Genomic DNA, 20,837 nt, shown 5'->3' on the forward strand with positions numbered 1-20,837 from the left:
GGAATGAAAGGTGTAATGTATCTGCGTAGGGTGTTTCAGCCGCCAACAATCCACCAGCCCCAAGGTATCCAAAAGGCCGGATAACCAAGTTTGGGCACGGGGGAGATCCCTGGGAGGGTGACGATCCTCAGTCCCGGAAACTACAGCGTTAAAATCCCCCCCAACCACTAGAATCCCCTCCGGAAGGCCAAGGAGGAGGCGCCCCAGATCAGCAAAAGTCATTGATTGCAACCCTGGCGGGACATAAACAGAGACGAAAACAATCACTCTACCCTCCAATCTACCCACCAGAGCCGTATATCGTCCCCTGTCATCATGGAGCACCTCATCAACTTCCAACGGGAGCGAGGTTTTAACCATAATGCCCACACCCCTCGAACCAGACGTGAAGCCCGAGTGGGCTATAAGGCGATAGCCCCGTCTGTTCATGGCACGAAAGGAGTTGCCAATGAGGTGTGTTTCCTGCAGAAATACTATATCGGGTGAAATTCGCTTTAAGAACTGCAGGACCACCCCCCGTTTTATCCTGTCCCCCAGTCCATTAACATTCCAGGACAAAATACTCAGTCCCCTACCCCCCATCATAACCGAAATCGATCAATCTCCCCCCAGAGAGCACTTTAGAAATAGCACAACAATACTTCTGCCTTGTGGTACAAATAAACAATACCCAACCCCAACCCAACAGCCCCAACAAAACTCCCCCCTCCCTGCACCCCTGCATGAGCCTAAACAGCCCCCCCAACTTGCAGTGTGCCTGTCGCCCCTATGTAGAGTAAACTACTAAGACCCCCTAGAGGAGGAAGGAGAACCCCCTCGAGACCCAGCACCACCCCCAATGGAGGGGAAACGAGACACAACAGTCAAAAGACCCTAAGCTGGGCCGAAAGTGGCATCATCCGGGGTGAGCCCCCGTGTCAGTACCTCAGACCCGGTCCGGTGGGCACTCTCCTCCCGTCGCCCCCCCCCCCCATCCCGACCATGTCCTCCAGACAAAGTGTCCAACCAGTCCCCGGCTGTTTCAGGACGGTCAAAAAAGTGAGTGCGACCATCCGCCTCCACCCGCAGCCTGGCCGGGAAGAGCATGGCGTATTTTAAGTTCATGCCTCGAAGCCGCCGCTTGACGCCCAGGAAACTCAGTCTCTGCTTCTGGACCGCCTGCGTAAAATCAGGATAAAAGTTCACCTCCATGTTCTCCAGCTTAATCGGCCCTTGCAGTCTGGAAGCTTGCAAAATCGCATCCCTGTCCCGAAAGTTGAAAATACGGGCAATAAGAGGCCGCGGAGGGAACTCTATGGGCCCTCTCCACCGCAAAGTCCTCGAGGCTGGAGATGGGTAGAGATCAGGTCCTCCACAAAGAGATCCGCCGCCGACTCCTCCCGTCCCTCGGGCACTCCGATAATGCGAATATTATTCCTCCGGGCCCTGCTCTCGGAGTCCTCCAGGCGCCGATCCATGAGCGCACTTGCCTGACGGAGCCGGTGCACCTCCGTCTGAAGGGCCGCTACCTCAGTCGTGAGGCCCGACGCGGTGTGGGCCAAAGAATCGACCCGGTCATTTGTCTTAGAGAGATCGGCTCTGACAAGGTTGACATCGATAAGGACCGCGTCGAGTTTGTGTGCCAAGGTGTCGAATTGCTGGCCCACTGAGGTCTTCATCTCAGCAATGGCGCCCATGACGTCCTGCAAAGTCAGATCCGTAGGCAAATCCGGGGCATCCGGGGGGCACTCGGAGGACTTGTGCGATCCGCCGGGAGACCCCTTCGGGAGGGTGTAGCGGTCCATGATGTTGGCCTGATGTGCGGTGCCACGCCGGGTCGATTTGGCCTTCAACCGATCCCCATCCTGCTTCGTGGCCATCGTCGTGTGTCTCGCACCCTCACCAGCCACGCAGTGGAGAGCAAGCAATCAAGGCCGAGAGCCCCGGGGGTCACCCCAGGACGGCAGAGCGGGTCACCGCAGGCAGGCAGGCAGGGTCTCCCAGCGAGGCCACCCCCACACAAAGAAGCGCCGTAATCCCACTTGCGATGATGGCAAGGGGACTCAATAGCGAAAGTGAAAGTGTGGGGTTCGCGACTCGCCAGGCCCAGCCCGCCGTTGTTGTTCACTTCGCCACTGGGTCGCCCCCAAACTCGAATCCGGGGTCAGGAGAGAAGTAGGCCGCAAACTTCAGTCGGTGCTCACCCCGGCACCCGGGGTCCGATTCGAAAACGGAAAGCGGGTGCCACCTCGGCTCAGGCTCACCGACACAGTCCCCTCAACCGATTCAGGATGAAGACAGGATAAACGTGGGAGGTTGCGGAGGTCCTCGGGAGCCTCGCACCTACGCGGCCATCTTGGTTGCGCGCTAGGCTCCTCCCCCCAGGTTTCTGTTATTGCATTTAGAACAACATACACCTAGAGCAAGCCAGAACTATTGTCAATGCTTGTTGGCAGCATCTGATAAATGAGTAACAACAATAATTATTTTTAGATAATTAGAATAAAAATATTAGACTGAATTAAATCATCTTCATAGTGTCTTGTTAACTCCTGTACTTCTTTTCACACTACTTTCCTCTATAACCTCCCCGTCTGTTAGTCCTTCACATAAAATAGAAATTACAATAACCAATTATGTGACCATTACTCTGTGCACTCTACAAAGAGGCCATGGATGATTATCATGTAGTGTGCAACTACAGGCCTCTCAATCGTGCCCAGTCATTAACATTCATCCACAAGTTATGCTCACCCAGTCATGCAGAAGGCACTCAGAGCACAGTATGCAATATACAAGAGCTGTGTGTTGCATGAAGAAAGTACAGAACCACACCTGGGAAAGCAAGTACACCTAGGGAACGCAAGATGAAATAAAACAATGTAAACTGGAAAACATCGCTGACATGGCAGGAGGCGAGCCTGTTAACGGGATAGGAACCACTAATTTCTCACAGCACTATTTGATATGTTTTTTTAAAGAGGGAAATCACAAACACGGTGCTATTTATATCTGTGTCAGTTATTCATATCAGATCATGCAAGTTGGACTTCTTATTTCCACACAAGACATTTTATCAGAAGAACAAATAAATGTTACATTTAAAAAACAGCCAATCATTTCACTCAGATGGGCTTTGCACACTGTCCTGTTTCTACAAAGTGGCATGTCAAAGAGCATTGCATCAATAAGCACACTCAGTTATGTTTCTGAAGTTCTTTTTGCAGCACCGCATCATTATATATTGGTCACGTAGTACACAGGAATTTATGAGCTGCTTTGTGCTACCTTATACAGCAGCTGCAGACCCTCAACAGTAGAACCAGTAATCAGACCGCCTCTGGATTACGGGGTCAAAAGGTGCAGCAGCATGTCATAATTAATATACAGCACTTAACAAAGAGTGAGCTTTTCTCGAAATGCCGTCGCCCTAATGCTAATAGAACATGAAAAAGAAACCTGTTTGCTTAAAACGGGAATAATGGAGACAACTTCTGATCTATGTTTATGCGCGCGCTCAAAGCCTCGTACTGCATGGCCTGTAAAGGGCGGCTGCGCTGGCACGCAAGGGCGCACGTTAGGGGGAACGCTGAATGGGACTAACCTTCTCAGAAAAATTGGGAATGAATCGCCGATATAAATTAGCAAAGCCTAGAAAACTCTGTATTTCCTTGACAGATCATGGAGCGGGCCATTCTTTTATTGATCTCACTTTCGAATTATCCATGGACACTTCCTCAGGAGATAGGATGAGCCCTAAGAACTCTACTCGGTTGGAATGAAATACACATTTTTCCAACTTAACATACAGTTGGTTCTCAAGCAATCATTCCAATATTGCTCATACATGCTGCACATGTTCTTCCATGTTTGCAGAAAAAATGAAGAGGTCGTCAATGTATACGACAGTGAAACAATCCAATAATTATCGTAAAATGTCGTTTACGAAATGCTGGAATGCAGCCCGGGCGTTACACAGGCCAAAAGGCATAAACTGTTACTCAAATAATCCAAAACTAGTCCGAAACGCCATCTTCTACTCGTCAACCTCAGCCATGCGTACTAAATGATAGGCCCCTCTCAGATCTAATTTTGTATAAATTTGAGCTTCCTTGACCTGATCCAACAGTTCAGAGATCAAAGGCAACTGGTAACGGTTCTTCTTAGTGACTTGATTCAAAGCTCGATAATCTATAAAAGGTCTCAGTTTTCCATCTTTCTACGGGATAAAGAATAATGGAGAGGAGACCGGAGACTTTAAAGGCCGAATGAATCCATTGGCAAGGTATTGATCCAAATATTCTTTTAAATGCTTACTCTAAGCCTCCGACAAAGCATAAATTTGGCTACTGGGCAAGGATGCACTCGGTTCAAGTTCAATTTTACAATCGTACTCCCGGTGCAGGGGCACTTTCTGTGCTTCCTCTTCATCAAAAACTGAACTCAAATCACGATACTCTTCTGCAATACTTTGGACTTCCACAGCACAAATCATATGCAGCTGCTCTGCCAGACGATGGAGAAGGCTGTAAATCAATTGATTCCAAGTGAAAGCAATCTTCCAGACAATATTCTGAATTTAATTCAATGGTTCTTTTCGCCCAATCTATCTTTGGGTTGTGTTCGGTAAGCCAAGGCAGCCCCAGAATTAACTGAAATTGGGGATCCTCAATGAGGCTATATCTCACAAAAGTTCGATGTTCACCAGGTCCCATCAAACTAATTTCTTCTGTGTCACAAGTAATGGGACCAGAAGAAAGATTAGTGCCATCTACCGCTCTGACTGGTTCTGGCTTTCCCTTCTTGACAAATTGAATTCCAAGTGTCTTAGCAAATTTGATGTCACAAAAATTTCCAGTTGCACCTGAATCGATCCTAACCAAAACTTTATCCACCTCAACATCCCGAAACTTAATTTGACTGGAAATTATTAAATGAGGGGCAGAAGACTGCAAAGTATTCACTAAAAGCTAAGCGTTTGGAGTTGTCTCTTCAACAGCTCCCACCAGAGGAACTCCATCTACTGGTGGGGCCTGTCTTTTACCCATGAATTGTTCTTCGGTTTCGTGGGACACTCTTTTACAAAATGACCGGAGCCTCCACAATACATACACAACTTGCCACTCCTTCTCTTTATCTCTTCTTTAGTCAACGGTCCTCGTACTGTGCCAATTTGCATGGGCTCCTCATAATTCCCAACTTACCTAGTTTTGGAATTTTCCATCTTGATCCTATCAAGATGGGGCGGTATATGACGTACTTCCTTCTGGCGTTCGTTTCTTCTTTCCACTAGATGTTAATCAATTTGCAAGACCAGATCAATTAATTTGGATACCTCAGTAGGCCTTTTCGGAATCTGTGCTAAACCATCTTTCAATTCATCCTTTAACCTTCTGTAAAAAATTGCTTCTCTCTTGGCCTCCGGCCAATTAGTTTCCACTATTAGTTTGTTAAATTGTGCCAATTATGCTACCAGCTCTCGGTTTCCTTGTTTCAAATCTAACAGTTCATTGTCTGTGGTCTGAGAGGTAGTTCTGTGGTCAAAAATTCGAAGAAACTCCGGCTTGAACTCTTCAAAGTACTTGATCGTTGGAATTTACCAGAGGCATGGACCAATCTGCAGCATCTCTACTCAGGTAAGACAGTATGAAAGCCACCCTAGACTGATCCTCCTTGAATAAAATGGGCTTACATAAAAAATGCAGGGAACACTGTGTAAGGAAGATCTGGGCCTTGTGTGGGTCCCCCTGAAACCTTTCTGGAGGGGCCAATGGAATGGTAGGGGACATGGCATGGATTACCTGAGTAGTTAATTCTGCTGACGAAGGAGATGGCGAGAAGGCCTGAGTTTTAGGTTCACTAAGGCTGGAGTTGGAACTAGCTGTAAGGTCATCTAACCTTTGACGAAGAAAACCCGTTTCCTGACTAGACTTTCTCAACTCCTCCCTAGTTTCACTCAATTGTTTTTTGTAATACTTCTAAAATAGATGCCAAAGCCTTAACATCGAAGCCTTCAGCCATCCTGCCCAGGTAGACTTTATGGCACTACAATCTGTCAGGTAACGTATCAAAACTAAATGTCCACAGGAGGAGTTTGGCTGAACGTCCTGTCTACGATGATCTTTTCACAACTCCCAAACGTCTCTAGAAGTAGAACAACTCTGATCTCAGATACGAGGGGGAAAGGGAATGGGAAAGAAACGAGAGACTGCCACTGCGGTGACCTCTTAGGATGAATCCCTGGACTGGTTCTCTGCATCTGTAATCACAAGCAAACTATTACTACAGCTCTGGTTGTATACAATTCCTACAACAATTCTATGGCTTAAGTATAGTACCTGTTAATACAGTGGAATTTGCTTCTCTCCTATGTAGATGACTGATTGCTAATTATCTGCTCCAAAAAATATGAAGACTACGTTGAAGCAAATTAATTCAAATAAGTCTTTTTGTTTCTTTTTTACAGAGTTCCTGTTGAAGCTTGTAGATGTTTTGCAGCATTTGTAGGTAGGTACAAATATATATATATATATTTATAATTACTAAGTGGTCTTTTTTTTTTTTTTTTTTTTTTTTTTTTTTTTTTTTTGAAAACCTTTATTGAACAGTTCAATAAGAACAAGTATGGGCCTACAACCCCCCAGGGCCGGCCGCTAAGCAATCAGGGCAATAACGACAAGTACAAACACAGGCAGCACTTCGGGGAGCAAAATCGTACTACTATTACTGTGAACAGCGTAAGTAGGGCACCAGGAGAAAAGGTTTTCATTTTATAATGAGACAAGGCAGTAGGATCAGGTGACAAGCAATTTTAAAACAACAATCACGGATCTGCAGAGTAATGGATGTTAGCGATTTACAGCAATCTGTTAGGTCGATGGCGCAAACACAAGAACATCAGGATGGGGAAGAACATAATATACAGTTGCGCCCGCAGGCCCCCGCCAAAACTCCCCAAGAACCCCTCGGAAGTTGTGAACGCATGGAACGGCAACGAGGCATAACAACAGGGAGTGTATCACGCTGATCCCGGAAAAAGAAAAAACAAAAAGAGTCAGAGAAGAAAAAGGAGGCCATGGAAAAGGAGATGAAAGAATACAGAATCCCCTCCCCCAACCCCCCACCCTGCACCTCTGCAAATGAGTACGGCCCCCCCCCCCAGCAGTGTGCCTGTCGCCCTGGAACCAGACCCGAAATATAGAAGAGTAGGGAAAAAGAGGTAGGAAAGGACCCCCACCGGGCGGGGGGGTAAAGAAAGTATTTATAAACTTGGAGGAGGGCCTTCATAACAGACCCCCGGCGTTCTCCCTCCCGCACGGTAAGGTTCCCCTAAAGTGAACAAGGAACAGCACCAAGACAATCTTCTCAAACCACGATGGGGAGCATTATGCACCTATTGTGCCAGTAGCCACGTAAGGAGAGCACGCCACCCCTAAGCCCGCCCGTCCACTAGGCGACCACCCCAGAGGGGCAGCCTCATCCCTGACCACTCTTCGGAATTCTGCCCACGCCAACCCCTCGACCCAGCATCACACCCAATGTTCCCAGGCAGAGAAATGTCCAACAACGACAGAGAAGCGACACACACAGGTGGGGTGGAAGTCTCTGAGGAACACAGTCCGCCGCGTGAAGAAACTGGCTTCCCAGGGCTGCCCTAGGATCTGTACTGCATGCAGGGTTCAGGGAGGCAGAAGCAGCCAAAGCAGACATTAGTTGCTGGAGTTGTCCCTGAGTCGTAGGAGGGCATGTACGGGACGAGGCCACCACAGCACACACAGGTCCATCGCCTCCGGGAGAGATCAGGCCCTCAGAAGGTCGAACACCCTGTAGCATACTGGCCGGGGCGTCTAGTCGTGCACTAACCTCAGGGGCGGCCGCCACAGCATCCTCCTGCGCGCAGTGTGGGTAGTCTCTGCGTTCGTGTGAACAGGCGGGCCGCCACTGCCCCAACTCCGATGCAACACCATCGAGCCTATTCCCTAGGATCACGAAACCATGAACAAAGGAGGAGTGAAGAGTACCAAGAGCCTCGAGGAGGTCGCCGTACCCCAGCTCAGCTCTCTGCGCTCTTGCCGCCATACTCCCAGAAGTCGTACGCTCACAGGCCCGCCGCGACCCAGCGGACAGGATGGTAGGCTTCATTGCCCAAAGATGGCCGCCAAGTATGCCCGACCCTCACCGGGGCCGAGACAAACGTCGCGGTGTCCACGTCGCGGGTGGCCGGGTTCCGGGGGCAAGCAAAAAACTATCCTTGGTCACGGGCAACAGTCGTCCCCACCACGGACCAGCCCCCGCAGATATCCGGGGGCGGCCCGCCGCGATCGGGGCAGGATACGGACGGCGGCCGGGCAGCTCACCATCAAGGCAGGGGCAGCCACCGGAGGATCCAAAATTTGCACCCCCGGTCATGCACTCGGTCCGCTACGCTGGACAGTAGAAGTGACCATGTCGAAATGTAGGCCGAGTCCGGCACCGCTCCGGTGACCGACTCCACCCAGTCACCACTGGCCGCTATTGTCGCACTGCCACCCGGCCACGGCGTCCACTCGATGTCCCGGCTCCAGGGCCGCGTCGGCCGCAAAGTTCAGATGCGATTTTCTCCGGCGATACCGCAGCTAGCAACTTCGGAGTCAGACAGTCGGGAGCCCCCCTCCTTCAGAAACACGACCACGTAGCACAGGTTGAGGATCTCAGGCAGGATATCCGTGCGGGATGCGGAGGTTCACGGAGCCGGGAGTCTACGCTGCCGTCCCGGTCGCCATCTTGGCTCCTCCCCTACTAAGTGGTCTTGATATAGGATGCTCTGTCGATATTGTTCTAACAGACTTTGTACAGACTCGTAGTTTATACTGTTTCAGAACCTAAAGAGCCTGTGACTACTGTGCTAGTGTAGAAACTCAAAAATAGCGCTGTAATATATACAGTCTCTGCGCTAAAAAATTAAAATTATCTTCAGTAAAAGAAAAAACAACTCAACCAACTAAAGATTTCTGAGCTGAACAAAAAATATAAACTGGGAGGCAAGGACTGAGTATCAGCTCGAAGAAGACTCACAATTGACTACTACAAATTGAGGAAGTAAAATTCTCTACAGACCTCCAGAAGCGTTGTTGAATTTGTGTTCACCAACCTCAAGATGCGGTGACAAATATCTCTTCATGCAACTCCAGACGCGTTGCTGAATTTCTATAAAAAAAACTCCAGACGCGAAGATTAATTTCTCTTCATGTTTCTTCAGACGCGCTGCTGGCTTTCTATAAACAAACCTTCAGACGCGGTGATTCATTTCTCTTCATATTTCTTCAGACGCGCTGCTGGCATTCTATAAACAAACCTCCAGATGCGGTAAAATAATTTCACTTCATGTTACTTCAAACGTGCTGCTGGCTCCAGCGCAAGAAATGCGAGCGATAAATCCTCGCGGAAAAAATTCAAATAGGTTAAAACCTGAAGCGCTTCAGAAAATCCCTGTCACCTCCTTGAAACGACGGTCGAAGTGCAAAGCACTTCCGGTGCTCGCGCGCGATACCGGCAGCTCCACTAATGAGATGAACACTAGTGCGCTAACCCCAATCTAGTGCCACCATCTTGAAATATCGCAGAGAAACGAGGGAACCTATTAATCATTGTAACATCCAGGAACGCCTTGCCACTAGCTGACTCCACTTAATGGGAGCATGTAAAATGGAATACCCTTGTTTTACTCTAAATGAGGGCCCAGACTGGCTATGCTTAAGGAATGGAAACTCAGTCCTGACAGGATGGTGCAGAAGGGCGCTTGTGCCCTAATAATGTGTGGGTAATTGGTTTGCCAGAGGGGACAGAGGGTCAGGACCGGTGGGCTACTCAGAGTCCTGGATGAGAGAGTTGCTACCCCCGGGCTCACTCTCCTCACAATTTGTGGCCGAGCACATTCATAGAGTCCCTACCCGTAAGCCTACCCTAGGAGCTAATCTGCGTCCCTTCTTGTTTCGCTTGCTAAATTTCCGTGACAGAGATGTGATATTGCGAGAGGTGGGGAGACACCCTGGACCCAAGGTATAAAATGTCACCGTCTCCTTCCTCCCCGACTACACAGCTCAAGAGCAGAAGAGGCGCACCACACATTCGGACCAGTGAAATGTCAGCTACGTGATCTTGATTTACGTTACTCTTTCCAGCAACACTATCGGTCATCCAAAATGGCAATACTCGTTTCTTTGACTCTTCAGCTGAGGCCTGGGATTGGCTGGAAGAAAACGGATTGGCGACTACACTTAGACCTCAAGAAGACCCCCTGATGCCGAAAAGGGGCAGACGCAACCGTGGCGGAGACAGAGGTGGAGACGCATGGTGGAGGATATCACCGGCCAATGTCCCAGACCCTGAGCAAATTAGGTCAGAACGTCGGGAGGTACTACAAGTGGCAGCAGCCCTTCAGTCTGGAAGAAATCATCTCCTTTGGCAGGCTCCACGACGTTGCCATCCAGGTCTCGGGGAGATGTGGACTCCACAACAGAGTGGTCAGCTGACTCTAGCTCATGCCAGCTTCCGGACGTTACACCTCAGACTTCAGAAGCAATTATTTGACAATGCTCCTAATATTGGCCCTCTTATGTACGTATTACTTACACTGTACTGGTGTCTCTCGATCTGTCCTCATGCCCATCCCTAGTATCTCAAGTCTCATGCCCCTGTTACATCACACACATGTGGCACTATACCTTAATGTCACCTCATATTGTTCCACAAACGCGTGATTGGCCACTCTATCTCATTCCTACTCTACACACCCTTTCAGAGTCAATCTCTGACCCCAGTTAAGTGCCATAATTTGGCGCAACAGTTTGGCTTGACTCCCGTTTGGGGTTTGCTGTCATGAAGTTACATGACTTATCGTTTACACACTTGGTTTTCCCCATAGAGTTCTTGCCTTATCTGGAGACCGTTTGCCGTCACGTACACATAGGTAGAATAAATCTGCAACATAAGTTAGGTTTGATGGATTCGCACCACCCTCATGACTACTATAAACATCGTAACCTGGAATGTTAGAAGCATACATACTCCAGCACGCAGGTACTCAATATACACCTATTTACAGCGTAGGGCTGCCAGTATCGCCCTATTACAGGAGACACACTTGACACATCTGGAGGCTGCGCGATTGCGATGCTGCTTGCGTGGGCAGGTGCACAGCACTAACTATTCATCCCAAGCTAGAGGCGTGTTGATCTGTGTAAAGGCAGGGTTCCCCTGGGAGGAGGAGGAGGTGGTGTCCGACCCAGCTGGGCGCTACGTTTTCCTCAAAGGTAGACTTAATGGGCAGCCCATTCCCCTGGTCTCTATTTATGCACCTAACACAGAACGCCTTCCTTTGTAGTCCATCTGCGCTCCTGCCCCGTTGGAAAGATGTCCCATGGCTTATAGGGGGATTTCAATTTGTTCCTGAATGTCTCACTCGATTGCTCCTTCACCCCCTAACCCGCACCACAGCCTCTTCAAACGCACACTCTCTGTGCAACTGGATGGGTCACTGGTCCTTGACAGATGTCTGGCACGCGCATAACCCTGAGACGCGGATATATTCTCTCTACTCACTGGTCCACAACCTACACGTGCGCTTAGACTGCATATTGACCTTAGCAGCATTGATCCCTCTCATACAAAACATTGAGCACCTGGGTCGGACGCACTCCGATCATAATCCCCAGATAATGCTACTCATCTGGGAGGCGAGATCCTCTGTGGTCCCTACCTGGCGACTGCAAATAGCTGCATTAGAGGACCAGGCGTTTCATAGTTCACTGGAAACTGAAATACTTAACTATTTCAAACATAATGCTGGTTCCACTGACTCACCCTTGATAGAATGGAAGACCTTTAAGGTCGCGACAAAGGGGACACTGTTTAGGCCTTATATGGAACATTTGTAAGCAGCTAGACACATCCCTGTCTGCCATTGAATAGCTGCTCCTTCGCTGGGAAACATAGGGTATCACCCGGCCCGAGGCAAAAACACAGCATCCAAGTGGATCGAGCAGAACTCCTGGAAAAGCTGCACTGTAACAACTACCTAGCTCATTCAGCACGCACCCACTCAACATCGGATAAAGAGGGAAACTGCTTGCATATTTAATTTGGCAGGAACACCCACACCGCCCCATACAGTCAGTAATGGACGAGCTAGGTCAAATGAGAGATATACAACGGGACATTCACTCTGTCATGATGAGACAATATTCCAGGCTGTATGCTTCTGGCTCGCATGGGGATGCCCAACAAATAAATGAGTTTTTCGACACTGTCAAACTGCCTTCTTTAACACTTGACCAGCACCTAACACTAAACTCCCCCTTGACAGTGGACGAAGTCCAGGAGGCTCTGTCGTCGTTAGCATCAGGGAAAACAACTGGGCCAGACAGGCTTCCAATAGAATTCTTTAAGAGATATATGGAGACCCTAGTGCCCCGCCTACATGCTCTCTACACTACTGCGATCCCCTGAGCTGCCCTGCCACCCTCGTTATACAAGGCTAATGTGGTGTTCTTATTGAACCCGGGCAAGGACCCCACGTCCCCAGAGTCTTATAGGTCTCTGGCGATTTTAAACCCAGACTACAAAATTGTAGTGAAAATCCTCACTACCAGGCTCGCACCACATAGCCCCTCCCTGGTGCATCCGGACCAAAATGGGTTTGTTCCGGCCTGTAACACTGCTCTCAACATCCTCCGCTACTTCCAGGTGGCAGAGTACACCCCCCTGAACTGGCCATGACACCCCCCTGAACTGGCCTTGATCAGGATACCTGGTACTGGATCTCGAGAGAACTTTTGACTCCCTTAAATGGGATTATCTCCTTCCGACCTTACTCAGATTTGGAATAGGATCCTACTTTCTTAACATGGTCAGGCTATTATACAAACGCTTGACGGTCCATGTCAAGACAGGACCTTATATCTCAGACCTTATAAGGGTCGGTCGTGGGACAAGGCAGGGTTGTCCGTTATCCCCCCCTTTTCTTGCTGGCAGTCGAGCCATTAGTAGCATACATCCGTTCACATGTGGACATGGGCATCCCCCTAGGAGATGGCACGCATGCAATTTCACCTTACGCCAATGACTTGCTGCTGTATGTGAGAGATCTTCAATCCATCCCACCATCCTTGAGCTTAGCGCTTATTTTATTCGCCAAAGCATCGGGGCTACGTGTCAATGCTGCAAAGTCGACTCTCTTCCCATTCTTGCTGTCCTCCACAGTTCCGAGACTTTCAGGTACTTAGGAGTACGTATATATCGGAATAAGGCAGATGTATTTGAGGGAAATGTCATTAGAGCTACCACTGCCATCCAGTCGCAGAGAAAGCTGTATCTTGCAGCGGGGCAGGGTGGGCTCGCAATGCCTCACTTCAAACACTGTTACCTAGCCACTCAGTTTCAATGGATAGCTAGATGGCTAGCTTCTTGACACCTGACACAGCCTTACTACAACCCCGAATGCCACAATGCACTTTACTTTGCACATTCCACCCATGCACGGAACCCAGGTTCTCGGATTCACTATTACTCACCATAGCATACAAATGCTACAGCAGACGCCTGTTTTTCACCATACCTTATGCCCCAGCCATCCCTTTACTGGGAACACTGCGAGGAAGCTCATTCACCACGGCAGCCGAACTACGCACTTGGGACATAGCGGATATTCACGACAAGGGGGACCTTTTTCTTGATGGCTCTCTCATCCCATACGCAGAGCTCATATCAGAGGAGAATCTACACCCTGGACAATTTTTATTGCATAGAGCACTCATAGCCTCCCTGTTATCTAGATGGGGCACTCTCACCACAGAACCTCCCGCGTGTCATATGATTCAATATTTACCTATAATGGGGGATGGGAGCCATCTGACTCGACTCAACACACAGCCATTACTCTTACCTCTCTAAGGCAATATTGGGAGGATGAGCTAGGGCGCGCGCTCACAGACAAGGGATGGACAGCCATATTAGAGGGCCCTACACATGTCTCACGCAATCAGCATTTTAAGCAAATACAATTCTTCATCCTGCACCGGGCATACCTAACCCCAGACTAGCAAGTACTTTTATCTCACAGACTCTGAATGCTCCAGATGCAGGCTACCTGATGCAGATCTTCTGCACATGTTGTGGCAATGCCCATCGCTGGGTGAATACTGGACTACCATAGCGGCTACACTGGTCAATTGTACAGGGCACAACATCCCTTTTTGCTGGAAGGTATATATATTACATCTCTTTAGTAGGGATAAGAAAAACAGGGCCACCTCCCGGTTTCTGGACTTAGGCCTGGTTACAGTGAAGCGCTTGATCACCAAGTGGTGGAAATCCCCCAAAAGCCCCCCACGCAATAGCCTGGCACCGATCACTACTCAGATGTGCTAGGGCATGAAGGAGTAGCCTTGAAAAGGGAAGACATGTTATGTTCTCATAGGTTTCCCCTGGCCAGTAGCTGGGCGGCCATGGTATTTGACATGCAGTGCCTTGGGGCTTCCGCAGAGAACTCTCAAGGGAGGTCAGGGACCCAACCAATCCCAATGGCATGCTATGATAGTGAGCCCATAAAGGCACAGCGAGGGCAGGGTCCTAAAAAAACACCATCTAGACCCCTGCAGTGTACGGCTCCCAACACCTACACTTGGCAGAGAACCCCTTCGTACTCACACCAGGCTACGGGCCTCAGGCAGTCATCCCTTTCCCTGAATTGATTTACTTTGTCCTTAATATGTTGTACCCCTCTCCCACAGTTCAAATTTGTGATGCATCATATACAGACCTTAAGCATGTTGTATGCCACAAAGCTTCTTTGGGTCCTTATGAGCAGCACAGTGCAACTTTATAAGTGATATTCTGCACCTCCACATACGTAGTACGTGAACGCACAAAGGAACACAGTGTCATCATCCTCAGACCCCTATGTATGATGTCATTGCGTTATGGTTATTGTTTGGAAAAAAAAGAAATGTCAATAAAAAGATTTAAACAAAACAATGAGTACTACAGGCATGTGGAGGCACTTCAGATCTATGCATCCACAAAGACGTGCTCGGAAAGAATGAGCTCATGCTGCGGAGCTGGACAACTCTTCAAAGGCTTCCAGCTCATTTGAACTTGGAGATACTGTGCCTGCCCAAGTACTGAGTGCTGAAACAGATAGCAACCCTGCTTATCTTAATAAAGATTTTTTGCTGCTTATGTAAGCAGATCATTTTCTTATTGGAGACAAACAGGTTTGCACAGTAAGAGCTTGTCCAAGATCACAAATGCCCCCTAGGCAGTATTGTGTTTTTTTGAGCAGTTATTGTTCTCCACAATTTTCTCCGTTTTGTTTTTAAGGAGATGTTGTTTTTCCCTACCAAGTTGTATGTTTTAGTTCTACCCTATAAAAACATTTGTAAAGACAAAAAAGTTAGCAAACACAAAAAAGTAAAGTTGTTACAAAATGTTAGCAAAACCGGCTCATTTCAGAGCTACCCTATAGTTTCATTATCTATGTTGTTTGTGTATGTTTCCCTTTTTCCCCTTTTTAAAAACTCTTGCAAGAGTCTTTTGAGAGCCAGGTAAGCAATCCCCTGAGTTCAGTCCAAAGGGGCAGTGCTGCCTGCTTTAGTCTCACAAGCCTCTTGCGAGACCGTACCAAAATTTGAAATTCACCCAATAGAAAAGCTCATACTGGTTATCAAGTAACTGTGCGCCATACTAACAGTAGTTGATCAGAACCTAACCTACTTTTGTAACTGCCACAACTCTTCCAATTACATTTATAATATTGTCACCCTCCAATTTTTTCCTCTCCTCTTATAATTCTATCCTTCTCCTAGAGGTTAACTCATTCTGCTGAGCACTCCTCTTAGGACTGAGATCTCCATACTGCACCATTGTTTGCCTCTGGATTTTAGGACACAGTTTCATCCACTGGGCTAGAGAATTTTCCATTAATTGTGTATTGGCAAAAATCTTGGATTTCCAAACTTAGACATAACTTGGATTGGTCACAGCGGTATGAAGTGTCATTAATTGTTACCTCTGGCTTAGAGCATTTTAGATTGTGAGCACACAGACCTCATGATAGTGCACTGTGGTGGCAATGATCTAGGCACATTCACAGGAGTTGAACTTTAAATCCAAATGAAGGTGACCTTATCACAATTGATGTCTTTATTTCCTCACACTGCCTTTGTATATTTTGATATATATCAAAGGCAAAGATGGCAATGGTCAAAAGAGTTTTGTCCTAAGATTGAAAAATCACAGAAGCATGTCAATAAAACGGTTTCTGTATTTCTTTGTGACTGTGGGATGGGATCTATATATCATCACTACATCTGGTTTGATATGCCAGGTGTCTAGAGGTCGAGATGGAGTGAAATTCACTGCAGAAGAGAAATGGATCTTCCTTAGTAACAGGAATGCATCCAGTTATATGTGTAACTGAACACTACACACTATAAACAACATACCATGGGATGGGATCTGTATATCATAACAACATCTGGTTTGATATGCCAGGTCTCTAGAGGCTGAGATGGCGTGAACTTCACTGCAGAAGGGAAATGGATCTTCCTTAATAACAGGAATGCATCCAGTTATATGTGCAACTGAACACTACACACTATAAACACAAAGGCTCCTGTCCGAACCATTCCTACATATTATATTTTTATGTCATGTTATAACTCCATTCATTTTTGGGATACTGCCACCCTGAGACACTCAAAAGAGAAGGAACACCCAAGCACCTGCTCATACTCGTATATTTGTCCATCGCTCACAAGACGCTTGCAAACTCAATCAGTTAAGTTATATTAAATGCATAGTAGCTCTGTATCGTAGAGAGTAACATTTAGACTCTGCATCATAGAGAGTAAAATTTAGACTCTGCAAACACACAAGCCTCTGTACTGAAACCTTTCTCTTGAGAAACATTTTCTCTACCCCACTACTTTTTGATGGGGGGAGGGGAGAATTTACACTTTCCTTCATTACCGTACTTATGCCTTAAAGTCTACATTAGTAGGGTGTGAAGAGAAAGTGGCCTCACCAATGACAACTTTTCACAGTATGACAACAGTGCATAGTAGGGTGTGAGAAGAGACTGGGTTCTCACTGACACCTCCCCCATCCAAACAACTGTGGGGCATATTCTCAAGGAGCTATCGCCGAGTTAACGGCACTCTATCACAGCCAAACTCACGATAAAGTTACCGCCCCATTTACAAGCCGGTGCTAACAGCCCGTATCACCAGTTTTCCGGCAATAGTATCCTCAAAAAACATTGCCACAGATGACCCCGGCAACTATCGCTAATGAGATGCAGAGTAGGCGTTCCCGTACAGAAAGCCGCGACAACACCACACCACACCACAACATTCTCAATGACCAGCCAGATCGGCGATAAAATCACAAAACATGCGATAAGGCACATTATCAGCAGGAAATTAACACCTGCTCTGACCTGGTGCAAAGTCGGACAACAACCTGCATCAGACAGGGCAGCACAACCCAGAGCCAAACACGAAGAACAACAGATTCCCGCGGACAACTGAACATGCAGCCCGGAGCCCCAATAGGGCAACAATACCCACCGCCACCACCCCCAGGACCTCCCCGGACCCCTCCGCCCCCCGCCCGGACCAACACTCAGGTAGCGCAGACAAAGACATCGACCTGCTGAAAACGCACTAACCTCACAGACCCAACACCAGGGAATGTCATAGCCCACCACCGGTTGAAAAGGACAACCATCCTACGCATCCTGACCACCATTGCCCACAGGCCGATGGTACCAACACAGCGGACAACCAACATCCCTCCGCAGACAAAGCTGCTGGCTGTGCTGCACGTGTCGGCCTCTGGGACATGCCAACCAACAACCGTCAGAGTGGGAGGAGTCTCACAGCAGCCCAATCCAAGCCCCCCACAACTGTCTTGGATGCCATCATCAGCTTGGTGCCACACTACCTATCCTTCCCCCACACTGCGCAGTAACAGCTGGAGACCAAGCAAGGCGTCAAAGTCATAGCTGGCTTCCCTCACGTGTCAGGGGGCAATTGAATGCACACATGTCCCACTTGTGCCCCCTGGTGACACTGCACACAATATCTGCTACCGAAAGCACACCCATACCATCACTGTTCAGGCAATAGTGGACCACCTGGGAATCTCCACCAACGTCGACGCCAACCACCCATTCCGAGTACATGAGTCCTATATCTTCCACCAGCCCATCATCACCCGCCGCTTCCTGGCTGGCACCTACTGAAATGCGCTGTTCGTTGGCAAGTACCAAAAGAACACAAACCCTACACCTCAACTCCACAACCATGCAACTCACAACACTGGGAATGCACATGTCACAAACTCACATACAACATGCCATAAAACATGCCCACCCACCAGACACGACAGCACAACTTACTCTGGCAACCTGGGCCAGGCATGAACATGAGCCATCAACCTCATGGCACCTCAGCCACACGATAGCAGATTATGGGAAGAGGTGGGGACCAGGCATGTGCTAAAGAGGCAAGCGATCAATGAATGAGAATGTACACAATGCCAAGTGTGGCGTGGAAGCGATGGCCAGACTGCAGTATACAGACCACACACATATCCATGTCGACATACACCACTGGTGTATGGAGTGCAGTGTACAGTGGACACAACCATGTCACCCCAGCCAGTGGGGAAGATCCCGGAAATGTAGCTTGTTACGTCCCCCCCAGTAAGCATGAGCGAAGTGAGCTGGCCTGGCGTACGCCAGGCCAGCGTTGGGGTGTGAATAAAAATCACGTAGCTCTGGGCGTGGTCCTCTTCCGGAATGCCCAAATTCTTTGCCAGGGTGGTGCCCCTCACTCGGCCACAAGGCCGATGCCGTGAGTGGTGTTGCCTGCGTTCCTGTGCGCCTGCTGCACCCCGGGCCGCAGGTCCCCATACCAGTCCTGCCAGGCCCTGCGCACCCAGGCCTCAATGCACACCTGCCGACACTGGCGTGTGTCGAAAAGGGCCCACCACGTGCCAGTGCAAGCTCCAAGCCGGAGTGTCGCGAACCTGGCAACCTCCTCAGACCATCACGGCCTCCACGACACCGGCCCGCAGTACTCCCTTCTCATTGACGTACTCCACCTGCATGCACAGAGGACAAGTAGGTCACACATTTGGAACTGAGTCTTGATTACACTACGGCAGAGAACATCAATTATGGCTGATTTTATCTCACTATACTCCCTTCGATGTGGTGCCACCAAGTCTGTGCATAGCATTCCATCCACACGTGTCCGTGGGCCCACGCGGACTACTGCCCTTGGGCCACGCTGCGTTCAAGTTGGTCGCACTTGTGGGACTGAGTCTTGATTTTTCAATGGCAGAGTACATATCATTGCACGCAAGGAGAGGTGTGAGAGGAAGACGCGTGTCAGTCCGGAGTAAAAAAGGATCATCGTTATGGAGGTGATCGTACACTACTGACAACTGCCCTGGTGTCATTAACTCTGTGCATTGCAAGACAATGACACGTGGCTGTGGGACCCTGCTGACCGCTGCCTCCGGCCTACACTGCGGGCGAGTAGGTCACACATTTCGGACTGAATCTTGATCATACATTGTCCGAGTACACACTTTAATGCAGCGTTTACATCACTGTACTCTCTTCGATGTGGTGACACCAAGTCTGTGCCTGGCATCCCAACCATTCGTGTCTGTGGGCCCATGATGACTACGCCGTCGGCCTACACTGTGGTCCTGCAGGCCTCACACCAATCCAGTCCAGTCCATACAAGGCAGGACACGTCATCGTCGCTGACTGAACACCCGCTCGGCTCTGGTGCTTTTGCCTCCGTCAACCACCAGTCACCCCCAAATGCCATGTCTACGTTGTGTGTTCGAGTTCCAGGAGGAGCTCGCTGAACCGCGTCTGTCCCGCGCTGACCGCTGCCTCAGGCCTAAACAGCAGTCGAGTAGGTCACACATTTCGAATTCAGTCTTGATTTATTTATGGCTGACTTGATGTCATTTGTACAGGCCTCATCGCAGACTGCATCCCTTTTCAGCCCCGGTGCCACTAAGTCTGTTCCCCGAGACCCAAGGACACTTTCTGGTTGAACTTTGGTGGCGACTGAGTCCATGGACTTGGGGTTGTCGTCACCATCATGTCGGTGATACTGACTTTGTGGCAAAAAGGATGCCGTGGCATTCCACTCCTCCATTTGCTTCCACCCTCTGCATCATGCCCTGGAATACACCTTCCACTGTCTCCCGCAACCCTCCGCCACATTCACCTCAGACATTGATGAGGACACGCTCAGCTCGGGTGGCCCATCTGACTGCACCGCAAGTCATCGTCCCGTGTCGGGGTGCCTGTGCCGGCTGCAGTGCATCCGGGGCCACTAACTCTGTGCAGCTCAAGTCAGGGACCCTGTCTTCTGATATATTGGATGGCCCCTGAGACGATGGCCTTGGGATCATCGACACCCTGTGTCTGTGGCCCTGCGCTGTCCCCTGCCTCCGGCCTCAACTGCGTTACACCAGGGCTCACACATTGTGTCCTGAGCAGCCCGGACGACGCATCACTGCAGGAGGCACACGCCACCACCGCCAAGTCCACCTCCAACCTCCATCTGCAAGAGTTGAAACAGTCATACTGGCAGACTAACTGAGTTGCTCACACCTGTGGTTGATGTCATCATCTGCTATCATCTGCCTGATACCCTGCTTGGCACTCCAGGTGCCCCAAGCTCAGTGCACTGCAACTCACAGACACTTCTGTTTGCATATTGGGTGGCCTCTGTACTTGCTCGGGCTACCTCCATGAAGTTCCGCTGTTGTCTCTGTTATGCTGG

This window comes from Triturus cristatus, chromosome 6 (assembly GCF_964204655.1).
Source record: "Triturus cristatus chromosome 6, aTriCri1.1, whole genome shotgun sequence".
In the NCBI taxonomy this organism is placed as follows: Eukaryota; Metazoa; Chordata; class Amphibia; order Caudata; family Salamandridae; genus Triturus; species Triturus cristatus.